We start from the raw sequence: 20,638 nt of genomic DNA, 5'->3' as shown, positions 1-20,638 counted from the left end.
GTTGCCACACTAGCCATGGACGGCCGTCATGCTGCTCACGCTCGCATTTGATTTAAAAAACCCGACTGAATCTGACATTGCGCCAAGGAAGGGTGTGGGGGCGGGGCTGCAGCAGTGAGTAACAGCGCAGCAGAATGCAGAAATAGCGCAGCAGCTGCAGCAGGGTGTGCATGTCAATTTTAGGGCTAGTCATTTTAAGAACTGGCCCGCTCATGCACACATGTAGTACTACCTTCCCCCTCCTCCCTATTTGTGAATCAAGTTCAAGTTCAAGTTCAAAAATTTGTATAGCGCACTTCTCACCCAGAGGGTCTCAAGGCGCTTGAGGGAGGGGAGGTACTTTACTTATCGAATATCCAAGTTTTTAGTTGTTTTCTGAAGGAGAGGTGGTTCTGTGTAAGGCGGAGGTGGATGGGGAGAGAATTCCAGGTCTTGGCCGCTAAGTAGGAAAAGGATCTTCCCCCCATGGTGGATCTTTGGATGCGTGGAATTGCGGCGAGGGCTTGATTGGACGATGGTAGTTGGCGGAAGGGGGTGTAAAAGGACAGGCGCATGTTGAGGTATTCGGGTCCTAGGTCGTAGAGGGCTTTGTGTGCGTGGGTGAGGAGACGGAACGTTATTCTTTTGTTGACGGGGAGCCAGTGGAGGTGTTTCAGGGCGCTGAAGAAGCTAAGACCCTACCTGTTTGGGACTCACTTCCGGGTTCAGACCGACCACAGGCCCCTCAGATGGTTGATGCAAATGAGGGGTGAGAATCCAAAACTGTTGAGGTGGTCCATTGCTCTACAGGGGATGGACTTCACGGTGGAACACCGCCCTGGTACAGATCACGCCAATGCTGATGGTCTGTCCAGATTTTTCCGCCTTAGTGATGAGGACTCCCTAGGTTAAGGGTAGTTCTCCCCACATTTCAGCTGGAAGGGACACGTGTTAGACCTGACATCATTGGCTTGAGTCTCTCCTCCATTTTTTCTGTTTACCTCTACTGTTTTACGATGTTTTGCTGGTATATGCTTTGGGCGCCGTGTCACTGCTGATCAGTGCCATAGCGCAAGTGCTCCCTATGTTAAATTGATGTATCTATTGTATCCATGTTTGGCTTGTTTGGTTTACTGTCAGTCCCTAGTCTAGTGCACCAAGAGTGCCGGGGCTTGTAAATACAAATGCCGCTCGTGGGCTTGCAGCACGTGTTGTGCCACCCACAGGAGCGGCCTCGTAAAAGAATGTCTACGGGTCGGTCATTGCGAGACCCACGTGCAGTCTAGTGCTGTCACGCAGGCTGCGCAAGTATACCTACTTGCCAGCCCTCCAAACCTTCCCTTGGCTTCATGTTAGTCGCCCCTATGGTAGGCCTTCGGGCAGGGTGCATTGTAAGTCTGAGGTAGGACACGCCTGACCAAGTTGGCATGTCCTGATAGTGAATTACCGCCATCTTGGTCCTTCACTATTGCGAGGTAGCCTGCTCTCCATTGATTAGAATGGGCCGCCGGGATTATTAGTACTATGATCCTAGCTGGCTCGGGGAGCATGGTGCAATGTCGAGTTTGGTATCCCTGAACTCGGGGTTCAATTACGCATCCGTTGGTGTGGATGGTTTTTGGACTCTGGGTCCGAAAATGGCACTTTTAGAAAGTGTCTATTTTCTTGTCTAACCATATCTGGTCTCTGCTGGTCTTACGTGTGTGTGACAGGAGCTGGGTGGCTCCAAGAGGTCTGGATGAGTCAGTGTGGGATGAGTGGGACATTTACGTTGAGTGTAGGGGGAGAGTAGTTGTTGATAGCCTGCCTTGCCTGATACAATGCTGGCTCCACCTCCTGCCAAGCGACTGATGGCTCTGTGCCTGCCATGGACGATCCTAGCCCCACCTCCTGCCAGGAGGGCGATAGCTCTGCTCCTGCCAGTGTCAATGCTGGCTCCACCTCCTGCGGGGCGTCTGAGGACTCAGCCCGGCTCAATGAATAGGCCAGGTGCTACTGCCTAGCTCCACCCACCACAGACCCAGGATGTTGGGAAATCCCCGGCATAGACAAAGGGATCAAAGACGAAAAGGGGTATAAGAGAAGGACCCCTGAACTAGGAAATCAGATCACTTCTGACAAGGAACCCTGTAACCAAGGACAAGAGGCCTGCTGATCTAAAGGACTGCCTACCCCTTCTGCCAGTGTGCTGTTGTTGGGGGAAACCTGCAGTGCTTCTTTATTTTTGCCAAGGAACCAGGAGAGAGGAACTGTGTGTGTACTCTCACGCTTGCTAAGAAAATCTCCAAGGACTGGAAGAGTGCCAGTCTCCTGCTGAAGTCACAGGGCTAAAGGACTTCACCTGCTAAAAGTGCTATTTGCTGGAAGTGTGAATCCAGCACCTCTGAAAGAACCAGCAATCACGACGACCGGACGGTGGGCCGACCGACGCCAGCAGCAACGCCAGTGAGTGGGAGTACGGCTCTAGCTCCAGAGGACCTCGTGTCTGCACCGCTGCTGATCGCATCACCTGTGTGCCCCTTCGACGCCGTGAGCGCTGCTCACTCTGTGCAACTGCATCATCGACGACGCCTGCTGAGGCCTGATCGACACCGAAGACGCGACGCCGGATTGCTCGACGCCGCTGATCATCGTGTGCTTCATTTTCCTAAGGTACTGTGTTGTTGGGGGTCCGTGTGACTCCAGGCCCGACGTAGCGCTCCTCGCGGTCGCCGCCGAACCTGTGGATTAACTTTGCCTCGACGTTGTGTAACTCCCGTGTGAGTTACCCTGTTGCTAAGAACTGTGTTTCCAAGAAGAAGATTTGCTTGATACTAAAAGACTTTTGTGCTAAAGAAGAAACTGCCTTTGAACTATCCTTTTTCCTTCCCAACGTATTTATTCCGATTGTGTACAGCTTTGCCGTTATTTGGTCTTGTGCTAAGCCTTATATAAAAATACTTATTTTTATAATACTACGGTGTCGTGTCCATTTGTAGTGTATTCACTGTATTACTGTATGTGGTCATAATTGCTTAACGCACAGCCTCTGAGATAAGCCTGTTCTGCTCTGCCAAGCTACCAAGGGGGTGAGCAGGGGTTATCAAAGGGTGTGATCCCCTTGCCCTGACTAGAAAAGGAGTGTCCCTATTTGTCAGAAGTGTATACCTCTGCCAACTAGAGACAGCCGGTTCTAACAGTAGGGTTTGGTGCTTTTTCACTGTAGGGGCCTTTTTAACATTAATTGTTTATATTTACTACTTTTCAATATCAAGTATGCTCCCTTATGGGCAGCAAGGCCTCCCCGAGGGTGACATAAATATTTAAAAGGAAGGTTTTGACCTTCCTAGCAATGGTTTTATTTGATAGATCGAATCGCAGTTTGAAAGCTGCTTTAGTTAAGCTACAGTGGTAGGTCTGAAGTCATGTTTTACACTACCACTGTAGTGATGGCACAATGGGTGCTGTAGTTCCCTAGTGACATTTAATTTTCAGGTTCTAGTAGAACATATACTAGGGACTTATAGGTGAGTACAATATGCCAATTAGGGTCATACCAATCTCATTATGTTGAAAGGAGGAACACAGGCAGGAGGAACAGAGGCAAGGGTAAAGTTCAATGGCCGCCAAAAACAATTAAGGCAAATCTCTAGGGGTACAGCACACAAAAGATGGTGATTTCTTACAATACCAATTTTGTAGACCTTCCCAAAAGAATATAGAGGAGGGCCCTTTGGTCTTGTCCAAGCATCTAAACCTTGCCTTCTGGAGCCCAACAGCACACCCCATAGGAACCATTAAAGCATGCATAACCTGAGTCCCTTGAAAAACCTAATCTCAAAAGCAAATGCAAGTGAACTAATGTTTGGATCAGCACATTATAATTACATACACTTAATGTTTTAAACTACCAACAAGCCAGGCTCTCCTCAATTCAAGGCCTGTCATTTGTTGCAGTATGCAGCTGTTGCATAACAGTAGTGAGTCATGGGTGGAACCAGGAAACTCTTGCACAGATACTGGTAATGTAGAAGTCTGCTATGCAATCCATCTGCACATTGATTATAAAAATGCTTCCAATTGCGCTACACTTGCACGTGGTATTGAGGTGGTCCCAGTACAGCGTTGGTCCCCTCTTTGGCACCAACACCATGTGGTGTGCCTCCCAATCTACAGAACTCAGCGTTGATATTGTTCAGTACCTCATTATCAATTAGATCTGGATGTAGTCATTCATGAATCTGAGTCTGGGCATAACATGGTTGAGGACACCTGGAAAGGTTGTATGAGACATGCCACACTAACTCTGTACTGGAAGAGCCAGTAGCACAGAAATGTAACACTGCCATAATCATCACAATTGGTGAGATGGGAGTCAGAATTCTGATGTCTGGCACAAGTTCAGATTGGAATTGCTGTGCCAAAATTTCAATGGTTTTATGGTGCAGCCTGTACTTGTTAATGATGTGTCTTTCCTGCATGATCTCTAGATCCGAACGTGGTTTGTACAAAAATCAAAATATGATGACGATTAGGAGTCACTAGGACATTAGAGAACTAATACCATATTTTACATGAAAAGTGTGTGACTACAGGAGTCGCCTACCCCCACCAGATTGTGAAGTAAATTACAAACTAGAGCAGGGTAAGCTATGTGTGTTAGCATTCATGAAACTGTCACAATTTACCATGAGATATGCACGCTGGGTGATTTGCAGTGCCACCTACTCATCTCGTATTCTGTTACAGGAAGTTTTATTTTCCAGACAGCTACCGATGGAGCATGATAAAAAGCAGCAAGAATAGCAGTGTTGTTTTTGTACCCTAGGTTTATTGATGAAATCAGGGAAGGTAGAACAATTCTGTCTTGCCTGTAATTGTGTATCAATAATAATAGAAATAGGAATTTCCTGACAGCCCTGAGGAATGCCCCTGACCAGCTACATGGCACTAGTGTAGGCAAAAACATGTTGGCAAACTTCAAGGATAGTGGGGACATTGCCTCATGGTCCCAGTGTTCTGAGGTAGCTCTTACTGTTGCTCACATTCATATCCATTTATATAAAAGGAAATGCACAGGTGTAGGTTTCCACCTCGGAAACCCTCATGCAAAAGTATATTTTCAATGTAATGGTTTACCCACGGGGCAAATCTTTTTCTAATTGTGAATTTCCTCCGTTTAAACTCCCTTCTATATGGATGTATGTTGCTTTACGTTTGCTCTGGATTCCTACAAACGACCATTGTCAAGGTCAAAAACATTCAGAAAATGTTTGTGAATATCGATCAGGTGTTCACCTACTTTTACAGATCCCCCACCCTATGACATCTACAAATCCCAGTAAGTGCTCCCACAGAAATTGTAAAACACTGGTGAAATTAGATTGTTTGCACATACCATTTACCTGAATAAAACCCCAGAATTTTGCTCCCATAAATGGTGCACTTTGCCCATCAAAAACGTTCCTAGGTGCGACACAGACTTGTGTATCTAGCTAATTCTATAACACCTTCTCTGATATTCACAACCAAAACTAATGAGCTGCCTTCTTCACTCCTCTCCTCACACTCAAATCATTTGTTCAGATATTAGCAAATGTGTGCAGTTTAGAAATCAATGACCGCTGTGATGAAGCAGAATTTACAATGCTAAAATGTACAATGTACTGCAACAACTAAATAGCATTGATGTCTAAATAAAAGGCATCATAATATCACAGACCTAGCAAGAGAGAGCTGAATGAAGAGTGGAAGGAGTGACGAGTTCTGTAGTGTTGACCCGAGAGTACCTGGAGGATCAGATTAAGATCACTATTAACACAACACGGCAGGTGAAGGGAGCGGGAAGTACAAAGTTATCAGCTGAGGAAAGTTAAGAAAACACTACTATTTACTTTGGAGATGCACCAAATCCCCCTCCAAGTGCCTGATTGAAAGGAGGAGTGGAGTTAATACTAGCCAGGAGTATTGAATGAATGAGTTACGTCATGTGTACATCTTTATAATGGTTCATGTGTAGACATTGGCAGGGAAGGTGCCACAGTTTCATGTTTTAATTCGGCTGAACGAATTGTAATATCAGTATCCTTTATTTGCCTTGCTGATAAGTGGCATTTTGCCAATTTACTTACCTCTTGACATTTGGATCTTATCTACAGCCATATTAAGGTTTTAGGTTCTCAAGTTTCTGAATGAAGTCTGTATGCCTGTAAATCCTCTGATGAAATCCCAACAAGAGTTTGAGTTTAATATTAACAATACAAAATTCAATAACAGCCATGCAGCTGACTTTTCATTCTAATTCGGATTCAACATGTTGTTTTATTTTATTTTCCTAACCAATAAATATTTTTTTTCATGTATTGCTTATTCTCTTTTTACAAAACAATAACACCAATAGCGAAACAGTACAAGATAATGTGTGCACTTTACTGATTTGGATTAATTTTTAATAAATTCCACAACTGAAGTTAAAAAATATATAATTTTCTCTCTAGCATCTTTCCTGGTTATCACAAGTTGTCTTATTTGGAAGTTGGTTTCCACAAGCTCGTAAGTGGGAAATGTGAGCAGCTAAATCAATGGCCTGGTATCAATGATGGTGATCCCAATATTTAAACCAAACTATCCTTTTGAAAATAAAAAAGCTTCATGCATGGTTTCCAACGGAACTGAAAACAAACACATCTGTTTTAACGAAATGTGAAGTAACTTGGAGCAAAACATGTTACTCAATTAATAAGCGTTATTTTATTAAACAAATCCTTAAATACAATGAGAGGTGAATTAAGTCTAATAGATCTGACCTACAGAATATCCTACAAGACCCAGAAGAGCTCTTCTTAAGCAATACCCTACCCACCACCTGGGGTCGGATTGGGAGCAAAATTAGGCCTATGCACCGAAAGAAAAAGTTGCCCACATTTGTGGATAATGACCTTTTATGAAACATTGTTTAGTATCGGGAATAATTTTGGGAGAACCTCTGACACATTAAGCTTTTTAAACTCCTGGAGTCAGTAGCATTGACCAATAATAGACGCATCACTAGATACACCATTATTCCACTGCAACTCACCCACAGGTCTCCTCACCTGATCTTCAGGCCTATACTTTTCTCTACTGTGGGTGCCTGAATGTGTTAGTCACCTATGGGTCCAGAGGTCTGTACTCCCCCTCAAGTATCCCTGAATATTCTGTATTATATCAGGCCATGAGTCAGAGAACAATGTGCATCTTTTGCATCTGGAGGCTTCTGTTCACCCTCAAGGAACCAGGGGTCTTCCTCTTTTGGTTGTCACTCAGGAATCTCTCTGCAAGCAATGTCTTTGGGGATTACATACTACTTCGTACTTCATATCTTTTATACTGTGGGTAGAGAATTGATTTGAATCTTGAAAAGCTGCAGGAACTCACTCCAAATTGCTTTCATTACCCTTTTATTTGGTGTGTGACCTCTTGTTCTCCCTTTTGCCTTTTGCCCCTCTTCTAGTTCTTCCTTTTTCTCTCATACTCTACTTCTTTCTTCTCCTTAGTCTCTCTCATTCTACCTATTTGCTTCACTGAGTCTCTCACATTTCACCTCTCTCTTTTCCTATATTTCTCTACAAATCCCTCTCTTTCTGCCACTCCTGTCCCCAAGGGGCTTTTTCTTCAGTTATTTGTATATCTCTCGTGCCCTTATACCCCTGTCACTTTCTGTCTCTCCTTGAAGTTTTATCTCTGGTCTCTGTATTGCAAACCTTTCCTTTTTCTCCTGTTTTGCTATCGCCTGTCAGTCTCTTTCACATCCCTCTGCCCCTTGAATTTCTTTGTACTATACTTAATTTTATATTCTTATGTGTTCCCTTCATTGATTTGCTGCAGACACTAATGGAACTCTTCCTCTGCCTGGAGGCAGCGTTTGAACCAAAGGAGAACCAACAGGTTTTCATTGAACCTCCCTTGTATTCTTTTACAAGTGTAACTTCCAATTGGGAAGAGATGAAGATTTTGAGTTTGGGGTCCTAGAACTCACAATTTTAAAATATATCTTTTAGTGAAGTTGGTTACTAAATTGCTTACTTAAAAATGCCACCCTAAGAAAGTGGTCATTTTCTTGCTTACCATTCTGTGCCTCTGCCTGCCTGTGGAATCCATGTCCGGTTTAGACTGACTGTTGGGCTGTTTGTGCATTTACTCTAGACAGTCACACAATGGAAGCTGAGGTGAGCCCTGCATATCCAAATGGCCCATCAATAGGCTGATGGGTCTTCCTGAGCTAGAGTGGTGGGAGGAGTTGTCACTGACACCTGAATATGGCTGTTCCTGTCCTCACACAAAGCTGTCATCACACCTCTGTAGTGTGTCTGGAGCCAGTTCAGGGAATGCAGGGTCTTGTGCGCTACAAAGGCTTTCCTTTGAAGGTTGCCTACTCCAAAGACAGAAACTGGTATAAGTACTGGAGCTGTGACACTATAACTTCGGAACACCTCTGGACTAAGAGGAGATTCTGCCAAGATGAAGAGCTGGAGAAGCTGTAGGAGGGGAACTTCCACTCTGCGTGTTGCTGGCCTACTGCTTTCTGTTTCTGTATTAGAGAGTACATGAATGGAATTTGTTTTCATAATCCTGCGTATCAAGGTTCTCCAAGGCCTTGTGTGTGATTGACTCCTGTTAAGAAGTCCCAGGACCATCAAAGACATCACCTGCAATCCCTAAACTCTTCTGCTGACTGTTCGAACCTGCCAAGTGGTGCCAGTTCCAGTTCCGGGCCCTTGGAGGTGGTTTCTGATTCAAGAAAGGAAGAAAATCCATGCACCGGTCTTCAGCGCCTGTTTTTCCCACTGCAAGCTTGCTGTGCAGTTGAAAAACCAATGCATTGCTGCTGTGCGGCCGAACAATTGATGCAGCGCCTATCATGCAGCTCCAAGATCGCTGCAGTTCGAGTCCTGAGAACCATGAGATACTGACTTCGATGCTTTGCAGCTGAAGATTTGACACATCACCTGCTCGCAGCTCGGAAAATCGACAACTCGCCTCATCGACACCCCTGCATCTGGATTTTCTGCTCCTGTGTGCCAAGTTCTTCACTGATATTGCCCAGCAGTAAGGAACCAAGGCCGCGTGTCCAAATATCTGTGCATCACATTCTCTCACAGTAAGAAACCAATACAACTTCTCCCCTAAGAGTAAGGAACCAATGCATCACCTCCCCTGCGCTGCGGTAAGGAAATAATGCATCACCTTCCCTGGCAGTAAAGAACCTACACATCACCTTCCCTGGCAGTAAGGAACTGACATATCGCTTTGTTTTACGGCTCCTCACCTCCCGTGCACATGTTTTTGTCTTTGAATTTTAACTCATCCCATGTATTTGGTGCTAAAATTGACACATTCATAGTTTTCTGTTTTAAAACTTTAAAAGTGATATCTTTGTTTCTGTATGTTGGATATTTGTTGTTTTGATCTTGTTTTATTTATATAAAGACTGGTTGTTTTTCTAAATTGGTGTGGTGTCCATTTGTAGTCTTTTCACAGTGTTACAAAAGCTTTAGGCATTGCTTCTGAGATAGGCCTGACTGCTTGTGTCAAACTGCCTAGGGTGTGAGCTGGGGTTATCTTGGGTGGGTAACTACCTTACCCTAACTAGAAGGAAGGATCCCCACTTGGACAGAGTGCAAGCCACTGCCAACTAGAGACCCTCATTTCTAACACAAAGGTAGACCAGTACAATGAAGAACATCAACACAATAAAATTCACTAACCTGTAATGCAAAAAACACTGTACATTCATACATTGCAAAGGAAAGAAAAAAAGGAAACACATTGAACTGTAATGGAATAATGTAGGAATTATTTTGATACATAAATATCAACGCTAACCAGAAAATCATTTTCATATTAATGCACCTCACCATACATTAGAAAAAACACTTAGTGAGGTAACAGATGAAGGAGGAACAAAATTAGTATATAACCAACAATGCTTATCAAATGATTATTGCAATAAAATGTTATACAGTAGCAATACACTCACATAAGGGCAATTCTACCCCCTAGCAGCACGGTACTCTCCTGCTTAGTTTTAAAACCTGCTAAATAAACAGTGCCATAGAGTAACAGACCTGAGCAGTGGCGGTGCGTTCATTGGGGACATTGGGGCGTTGCCACACTAGCCATGGACGGCCGTCATGCTGCTCACGCTCGCATTTGATTTAAAAAACCCGACTGAATCTGACATTGCGCCAAGGAAGGGTGTGGGGGCGGGGCTGCAGCAGTGAGTAACAGCGCAGCAGAATGCAGAAATAGCGCAGCAGCTGCAGCAGGGTGTGCATGTCAATTTTAGGGCTAGTCATTTTAAGAACTGGCCCGCTCATGCACACATGTAGTACTACCTTCCCCCTCCTCCCTATTTGTGAATCAAGTTCAAGTTCAAGTTCAAAAATTTGTATAGCGCACTTCTCACCCAGAGGGTCTCAAGGCGCTTGAGGGAGGGGAGGTACTTTACTTATCGAATATCCAAGTTTTTAGTTGTTTTCTGAAGGAGAGGTGGTTCTGTGTAAGGCGGAGGTGGATGGGGAGAGAATTCCAGGTCTTGGCCGCTAAGTAGGAAAAGGATCTTCCCCCCATGGTGGATCTTTGGATGCGTGGAATTGCGGCGAGGGCTTGATTGGACGATGGTAGTTGGCGGAAGGGGGTGTAAAAGGACAGGCGCATGTTGAGGTATTCGGGTCCTAGGTCGTAGAGGGCTTTGTGTGCGTGGGTGAGGAGACGGAACGTTATTCTTTTGTTGACGGGGAGCCAGTGGAGGTGTTTCAGGTGATCGGAGATGTGAGCTTGCGGGGGATGTCTAGGATGAGTCTGGCTGAGGTGTTTTGGATGCGTTGGAGTTTTTTCTCTATTTTGGCTGTGGTTCCGGCGTAAAGGGTGTTTCCGTAGTCCAGTCGGCTTGTGACCAGTGCATGGGTGACCGTCTTTCTTGTTTCGGTGGGGATTCAATGGAAGATTTTTTTGAGCATACGTAGGATGTTGAAGCATGATGATGAGACGGCGTTGACTTGTCTGGTCATCGAGAGGAAGGAGTCCAGGATGAATCCCAGGTTACGTGCGTGGTCCATTGGTATGGGTACGTTTCCCAGGGCCGGTGGCCATCATGAGTCGTCCCAGGCGGAGGGGGATGATCCTAAGATGAGGACTTCCGTTTTGTCCGAGTTCAGTTTTAAACGGCTGTTCTTCATCCACTCAGCTACTTCTTTCATCCCTTCATGTAGGTTGGTTTTGGCGGTGTTTGGGTCTTTGGTGAGGGAGAGGATCAGCTGGGTGTTGTCTGCGTAGGATATGATGTTGAGGTTTTGTTGGCGCGAGATGGATGCGAGGGGACTCATGTATACGTTGAAGAGGGTGGGACTGAGTGATGATACTTGTGGTACGCCGCAGATGACTTCGGTGACCTTTGATATGAAAGGGGGGAGGCGGACACTCTGGGTTCTTCCGGCGAGGAACGAGATGATCCAGTCCAATGCTTTTCCTTGTATTCCAACATTGCTGAGGCGTTGTATAAGGGTGCTATGGCAGACAGTGTTGAAGGCTGCGGAGAGGTCAAGTAGGATGAGGGCAGCTGTTTCTCCGTTGTCCAGTAGAGTTCGAATGTCGTCTGTTGCTGCGATGAGGGCGGTCTCGGTGCTGTGTTTGGCTCGGAAGCCGGACTGTGAAGGGTCGAGGGATTTGTTGGATTCGAGGAAGGCGGCGAGCTGACTGTTGATGGCTTTCTCAATGACTTTGGCAGGGAATGGGAGGAGTGAAATGGGGCGGTAGTTCTTAAGTTCAGTGGGGTCTGCTGTTGGTTTCTTCAGGAGGGCGCTGAGTTCGGCATGCTTCCAGTTTTCCGGGAAGGTAGCGGAGTTGAGGGAGCAGTTGATGGGCCACGGGTCTCATTATGGGCAGGCAATAACCCTGCTCTTAGCCAATCCTGGTGCAGTAGCGCTGCTAATGCAGCGCCAGGATTGCCTGAGAGTACACCGCGCAGAATGCAGATGGTGCCGCCGCGCATGGGTGGTGGTGGCTGCTCAATGTTGCACTGTATGGCCAATCACACCGTGGCTTATGCGAAGCTTGCAGTGGATTGGCCATTTCCTCTATGCTATTGGCACGTCACTGCACCTGGCTCGCTAGTGCCTGTGCCACGACGAGTCAGAGAGAGTCACAAGACAAGAGTGTCCTGTAGCATAGACCTCGTGCCTGGCTCGCTGTCTGTAGTACTAGCACACACTTCCAAGTTCGTTCAATGTAAGTTTTTTTTTACACAGTGGATCAGAGTGACTGTGTGTACAGCCAGGGGGGCGTGGGGTGGGTGGCATGAATGATTGTAGTGTGTCTTGGGGGGGGGGAATTGTCTGGCGCTTATAAGCCTGCCTGCCTGCCTCAGTTAGGCCTCGGAGTCGGAGGGGAGCGTTAAGTGCGCACTGCGCAGACAAAACAAATTCTGTCTGTCTAATCTATTTCAAAGACCCTTCGAAATAGATTAGACACACAGAATTTGTTTTGTCTGCGCAGAGCGCACTTAAGACTTAACCCTCCCCTCCAACTCCGAGGCCTAACTGAGGCAGGCTGCAGCCAGGCTTATAATCGAAGCACTATTGTTGTGACATCGGAGTGTTGTGATATCGGAGGGTCTCGGGGTTCTCTGGGAATTTGACATAGTAGTAAATAAAAACAATTTAAAACAGTGCCGGTAATCACATTCTGTATAAGATGTGTGTCACCCACATAGACGGTAGACCCCCCTTCAGGATCCATCACTCTGCCTCTATTCTGTGACCATGGTGTGCATTAAAGAAATAGCCATCATCTTGTACCGGACACAGAAGAGATTCAGGCAAATATATGTGCTGAGCCCTCACAAAATATTCAGGGTACAGTGGTGTGAGTCCGTGAGCTGTTTCCAAACCTAAATACTCGCCTTTGTTCCACACGCATCAAGGCATCACTCCTGTCCATGCGAAAGAAGACCCTCACGTGCCCGGCTCCCATGATGTTTGATTGCAGGCTTGGCCTCGCGCGGTTGGCGACAACCTCCCAACACGGCTGCGAGAACTCTCTCAAAGGCGGGCGCAAGAGGAAGGTGCAAGAGGAAGGTGAGCGCTAACAGCCTGTGCAGGGCCTCATTCTTTCAGCATATGGCTCTTCGTTTGAGGCTTATTGAATTTGACTGACAGGCTTTCTTCTACTGCAAACTTGTTGGTACTAATCGGGTACAATACAGAAATGGCGGAAGAGAGCCGCATAATTGTCTCTCGTGTGTTTCTGACTGACAATGTGCTTATGAAATGGAAACTTTTATTCCTTGTGCGCGTGTGAAAAGAAACTGCAAAATTAAGAATGATGATTGCGTATTGATGTAATCCGCGATTTCTGTCAGTGGCAAAAGTTAGTTAAAAATTCTACCATGCTGTGTATTTTTTGCTGCCTCCAATGGACCCCGCATATAATATAGAAGAAGCGTATAGCCACTGCCGTGCCGTATACATGTCTATCTATATACGTGCGCTCATAGATCGGTGCTCAGTCGTCTGTAAGAATGAGTGCGTGCGCCTGCAGCCTGGGAAAGGCTGGTCACGCACGCAGTCCTTGAGCCCGCAGCGCCAGGGACGAGGCGCTGCGAGCGCACCTTCCGCAGACAGGCACAGAGATCAAGAGCAACAACTCATGATTGCGCGTGTGCCAGCCCAGAAGGGGTACCATCAAACGTAAATATGCAGCAGAAGAATGCATTGCATAGTGTTCGAGAAACCGGCATGGGCATGGCTTGTCCTGCTAGGTTCAGCCAGGGCTCACGGCTCAAGAGTACCTCCCCGAACAAGTGCCCCACAAATGCTGCTGCAGCGCAAGGGGACAAAGTGCGCTCCCTAGCTAAACATCCATATGAAATCTGGGATATGATCACTTCTCACTCCCCAGAGATATGCTTTCTTGCGGAAACTTGGCTAAATCCTTCAAACCATCCCGCCATAAACATTGCTATTCCAGAGAACTACGAATGTATCCATCTGGACCGTGTAGGGAAAGTAGGTGGAGGAATAGCCATTGCTTTCAAAAATCATCTTAGTATATCCTGGATTTCCAATCAGATAGATGAGAGCCTAGAAATAGGCATTTTTAAGGTCACAAAATCCCCTACGGAAAGTTGGCTTGGAGCATTAGTCTACCGACCTCCTGGCCCAAAAGCAGACTTTGCGGATGCCTTAATAGATCAATGGTACTCCTTAGAACTAAGACAGGAAAATCCTCCTGCAAACAACTAGAGAGACGCTGGCGAGCGACAAAGTGTTCACAAAGTAGACAAAAATTTAAACTAGCTCTAACTAGTTACCATCTAAATCTAAAGACGGCTAGACGGCTATATATCCTGAATCAAATTGAGAATGCCAGAAATTCCACCAAAGCCCTCTTTGGCATTGTTAGAAAATTTATATTGCCTGAATTGTGCAAACAAATGGCTGTAGAATCCCAGGAACTCTGTGATTCCCTATCCGCCTTCTTTCAGGAGAAAATCTCAATTATCTACTCCAATTTTCCCCCACAGGATAACACTCCCGCCCATCCCAAAAAGTCCTACAAGCAGTTTCACCTGTTCTTTGGACAGTTTTGCTCCTGTCACACTTGAAGAAGTGATTAAAGCACTAAATGTGGCCAATTCAGGCTCCCCTGCTGATCTCTGCCCCCCTAAAATTATGTCTCTTTTGTCCCACAGCTGTACACCAACTATACAAAAAATGTTCAACCACTCCATTCAATCGGGCATAATCCCCACTTCCTGGAAGTAAGCGTTTGTTCGTCCAATCCTAAAAAAACCCTGGCTAACCCGCAGGAGCTCAGCAATTATCTGCCTATTTCCCTGCTCCCACTGCTGGCCAAAATGCTGGAAAGCATTGTAAATAGAAAATTAAGCAGCTATCTTAAAACCAACAACATCTTGGATCCCGCGCAATCAGGCTTTCGCCCAGGTTTTAGCACGGAGACCACCCTGTTAGCCGTTACGGACTCATTGAGGCTGACAGTGGATGCTGGGGGATCAGCCTTACTGATTCTCCTTGACCTCTCCGCAGCCTTCGATACCGTCTCCCATACCAGGCTTGCGGAGAAGTTAATGTCCTATGGCATCCAGGGTCTAGCCCTTAAATGGCTTAAAAACGTCCTAACGGACAGAGCCCAAACGGTTATCATGGGTCCTTTCCACTCAAATAAAACAACGTTGGACAAGGGTGTCCCACAAGGCTGCTGCCTCAGCTACTATTCACCATTGGCCCAAACCCAGAGGTTGACAGGCTGCGCTTTGCCAAGGGCATACTGGCAATATCCAACTGGATGACCGACAACTGTCTCCAGTTGAACCCTGGTAAAACGGAAGTCATGCTGCTGGGAAAAGGCCGGTACCATCTGGACAAATGAATGGTGGCCTTCACAACTGGGTATTGCCCCCGTTCCAAAACAGAGTGTAAAAAACCTGGGAGTGAAACTAGATCGCTCACTGTCAGTGAGGGATCATGTAGCAGCCACTATTGGTTCCTCCTACCATAGCCTTCACCTACCTCGGAAAATGTTCCCATATATCCCAACTGACCACCGTAGACCGTAGGAATTTGGGAAGACTGTTCCAGTATTTAGGGGCGAGGTAGGAGGAGGCCATACCTCCTGTACGATTGAGACGGACGGAAGCAGCCTTGCCGACCCCGATCTCAGCAAACGACCAGGGGAATATCTGTTCAGTTTCTTTTGTAATATTGAAGGCCTTGGCCGTTTAAAGCAGTAAAAGACAAACAGCACATTTTGAGGATGGTCATTTCTTTACCGGCAGCCAGTGTAAAAATTTTAACAAAGGCAGTGACGGAGATCCAGCAGGCATGTTTAGGATCATTCTTACAGCAGTATTTTGGAGGACTTGAAGTTTGTTTAGGAGTGTTGTCCCAACCTCGGCCAGTAGGGCGTTCCCAAAATCCAAACGGCTGATCACCATCGCTTTAATCAGCGGTCTACGGATATCTGATTCAAGGCAACAATAATTGATGCTCTGCACTATGAACTGTGTCTGAACTAAACTATTGAAAAATACTGTGATAAATTATAAAGAAAAATGACAATTGTTGTTTAAAGAAGAAAAACGAATAAAAATGATTAAGGAAAGTTCCCTAGGGCCAAGGTTATAGTAAAAGAGTAGGATTGACATTTCTAAAAAGAAGATGGAGTAGGGCTAGGAATGCCTCTTGAAGACAGATGTATAGAGTACCAACTACATGTGTTGGTCATTTTACAGAAGTAGAAATCAATGCAGATTATTAAATCTGCCTGCTGCTATATTCTACTTAAAGTCTGAATGTAGATGGACATAGTTTTCCTTATCTAGGATAGATGTAGAATAGTGATTGTCATTATTCTAACAGTTATTATATTAACATGTTATGTTAACATTCATAGTTCTATTAGTTGGTATGAATATCACCCCTGAGACAGAAACACTTACATCTATACATGTACATACGTCACCTACACATCCAGTAGACAAGAGAAAGTTAGAAGCTTCAATTATAGATTCTTCAAGGAGGGATTTCGCATTGAATGTTTATTCGGGATTAAGTCAATATGAGACATATGCTTTAGTCACCAAGGATTGCTTTGTTTGTGCAGACTTACCTGCTTCAGCTAATGAGGATATAACCCACCATCATATTCCACTTAAATATGCAGTTACATGTAGCATACTGCTTAATATATTTCATACACAGAGTAATTTTTTTATTTTTTTTATTTTTTATTGGCAGTATAAACAGGCGTAATGTACAGATTGGAAAAATACAGGCGTTTTTCACACAGTTGAGACAATTATGTTGCACCTTGATCAACACTTCTTGATTACAACATTTTCATTTCTTGTTGGATGTATACATTTTTAATAAAGGGGGCTATTGGACCAGGCAGGCCCAATCTGCATGCATAGTTACCATTTGTATGGAAACATAAGGCCGGTTTAATTGTCCACTGTCTCCTCTTCAGGCCCAGGAGGATCAGTATCTGCTAGCTGCAACCAATTCCCAAATGGGCCCCAAATATCCCTCGGCCTAGATGCATAAATGGAGTAATTTTGAATATTATTTTTCCAAGTATGATTTTACCCTTTCTGAAATCCCTTTTACCAAAAGAAAGACGCCTCAATCACAGGCTAAGGAGATGGAAAAAGCTTGGTTTTTCTTTAGGTGTCCTACAAAGATAGACATTTAAGGCATATCAGTGAAATCTGACATGCTCAATGAAACCTTTAGAAAAGAAATTCATTCAAGCATTAGAGGAAAGGAGAGCTTCCATATTTCATTAAGCAATAAAACAGGTAGATGTTTTTAAGAATGTATGGAAAGAAGAGGAAGATGAGTATAAAAAGAAAATGGTATATCTCAGATTGAAATTACACAGAGAAGGAACCTATGATTTTACAAGACAAGAAAATAACTTCAGAACCAGACACAATGGGATAACTAGCTGGGAATTTGAAGTTGTTCTTGGAGGGCCTTTTATCATATAATAAATTGAGAAAAAACAGTTATTCTTAGAGTGGATATTTGTGGGCAAGATTCATTTTTTCAATTGCCCACTGATTGAATGGGTGTTTGTTATTTACCTTTGTTGTTTCCTAAAATATATCATATCAATAGTTTAGATGCTTAAACAATGAAACCATCTCTCAGACAATAATGTAGTGCTAATTATGAGACACAATTAGTGAGAGATATTTCTGGTGGTGAAGGTGCATCATTGCTGCTCTTACATAACCAGATAAGAGTAAAATGATAGAAGAATTTGCAAGAAAATTTCTGACATAAAAACCTGTAATAGAAAACTTAGAAACAACTAGTGTGTTAGCTCCTACTAGAAGTAGCTGAATTGGAATTACGGGTAGTGAATTTTTAGTGGTTATAATCAACATATCTTGATTATTGGCATTTACGTAATATGCTGATTACTAAGCATATTTGCTTAATATAAAGGATTTTGATGTTATCCAACAAGAAAGAAAAAGGAAAATGAATTGGAATAGGAATGAAAGAAAGAAAGAGTAAGGCTTCCAAAGAGTTGAAGGAGATAAAACCTTAAAGGATAAGGTAGATAATACAGCAAAGGAATAGGATGCACCTTAAAAATTATTTTGTGATGAAGTGTGATGGCTGATCCAGCCATCAGAGGGGAGATTTGATAGAGCGAATTTCCTAATTTGGAAACACATTTAAGTGAAACATGTAGATTTCTATGGTGAATAATAAATGAATAAGGAATGCAAATCTGTAGTAAATAATCAAACTTAGACATTAAAAAGCACATGAACGAATTAACATTTTGTTTTGACTTAAACGTTAGCCTGACTACTGATGCCGTTTTAACTGTTGACTTTACACTTTAGGGTTAAAGGCCTTTTTCACATTAAACTGTTACCTTTCACACGTTATTCTTCTCTTCCACTGAAGAAGCCTTCTGTTATTTACAGATAGATAATTGTTATGTATTAGACAACTGATAGTGAGGTTTTCACCACGAGGAGATGAGATGACAGAAAATGCGACTCGTGGGAAGAACTATCTGAACCACAAGATGTGATCAGTATAACATTTCAAGGACTGGATTCTGTGTTCTGTTGTGAAGAAATTAGAAACCTGGGTGTTTACCAGCTCCTAGACTTTGCAGAGGTTTGATTGGTTGGTGGGAATTAGGAATTCAAGATTTGTTGCAAATAACGTTTTGGCAGAAATATATTGTGTTCACTTTACCTTGTTCATTGATGAAATTGGCTTTTATGTTATGTTATCTGGAATTTGTAGAGCGCACGGCTACTCCGAAGAGTGTCCCAGCGCTGGGAAAAAGACCACCATAACCCCTGACAGACAATCACCCCAACCACAGAACCGGAAAAGTCTAAAGCTGGAAAAGCCACGTCTTCAGATTCCTCCTAAAGGTCAGGAGGTCCAGGATCTGTCCCAACGCGGGGGGAGGCTGTTCCAGAGTCGAGGTGCTACTTCTTGAAAAGATCTTCCCCCTACCCCATGAGAGCATGACTCTCAGAGTCAAGATCAAGCACTGGGTAGAAGACCTTAATGAACACTGATGCATATAAGGCTGAAATCTTTCCCTAAGATATGGGGCCCTAATCTTGTGGAAAGCTTTGAAGACCAGGACTAAGGCTTTGAAGTGAATTCTCTTTCGCACTGGAAACCAATGAAGTGCAGATAAGAGATGAGAGGCATGTGTTAAGAAGATGGCCCTGGCTGCCATTTTCAGAATAACTTGCAGACGGCCTAGTAGGTACTCTGGAAGTCCCAGATACAGAGAATTGGCATAATCCAGTCTCAATATCACTAGGGCCTGTTTTACGATGGGAGACTGGTAGTAGAGGGAGGAAGTTTTTCAGCATTTTCAGTGTCCCAAAACAAGTGCCTGCCACTGATTGCACTTGTGCCTTCATAGTGAATTTGACCCCCTAGATATTTCACAATAGAGACTTCAGACGACGGGGGACATGTCTTGTGGCCACCAAGAATGCCAGGCTTCGTGTGGACGAGGGTCAATGAAAACAATCTCTGATTTATCAGAGTTGCATTTTAGTTGGTTACAACTAAACCATGAGAAGACTTCAGAAAGGCAGTTCTTTATTTTGGTCCCATTGAAGTCAAAACCCTTCTCACACATGAACAACAGTTGAATGTTGTCCGCGTATAACACTATTTTAGCATCACGCTTCTCGGTGAGAAGGGCAAGAGGGGCCATGTACAAATTAAACCACGTGGGCCTCAAAATCGGTCCCTGCGGAACCCCCACATTCAAGGGCGGGATGTCTGCCGAAAAAGTTGGTGCCCAGATTGTTTGAGAGTGGTTGCTGAGAAAAGATGTCAGCCATTTTAATACCGTGTCTCCAAACCGCCCCTGTCAAGTCTTTGCGAAAGTCGCTTGTGGGGGACGGTATCAAAGGCCGCAGAGAGGTCTAGCAGCACCAAAACCTTGTTACCCCCTCTATCTAACGTGGCTTTAATCCTCTCAGCAACCTCTAACAAGGCAGTTTCAGTACTGAAATTGGCTCTAAAGCCAGATTGGGGTTTAGGAGAGCGTTGTCCTCTGCAAAGTTTGTGATAACTTTGTTCATGTATTTCTCCAAGACTTTGGAAAAAAAAGGCTGGAGGGAGATAGGCCTGTAATTGCTGGTAACCTCAGGGTCTGCGTTAGATTTTTTTAAAAGAGGAAGGATTTTGGCGTTTTTCCAAATTTGGGGCATTAGGCCCTCTTGCAAAGTGGTGTTTAAAATCGAATTAACAACCGAATTGATCAGTTCAGCTATGGACGACAAAACTTTGACTGGGCACAGGTCTGAGGGTGAACCAGACTTGAGGTTTTTTATAAAAGAGAGAGATTGATTGAGGCTAATCTTCAGGAATTGCAAAAGACAGGAATCCATGCTGCAGCAAGGGGTGGCTCACTAACTTCCGCCACCTCTAAGGGTTGGTCCGCGAAGGAGTCTTGAATACTATTTTTCCATGGAAGAAGCTGGCCATACACTTGGTCCAATCGCTAGTGGGGACAAAAGGGCGGCTGATAGATGAGGGAGATGAGAAACTGTTTACAATATTAAAAAAGTTCACTACTTTTTTTTGCTGCCTGTTCAATTTTAGTG

Source organism: Lissotriton vulgaris, chromosome 10, assembly GCF_964263255.1.
Source record: "Lissotriton vulgaris chromosome 10, aLisVul1.2, whole genome shotgun sequence".
Lineage (NCBI taxonomy): Eukaryota > Metazoa > Chordata > Amphibia > Caudata > Salamandridae > Lissotriton > Lissotriton vulgaris.
This window is presented reverse-complemented; position numbering follows the sequence as displayed.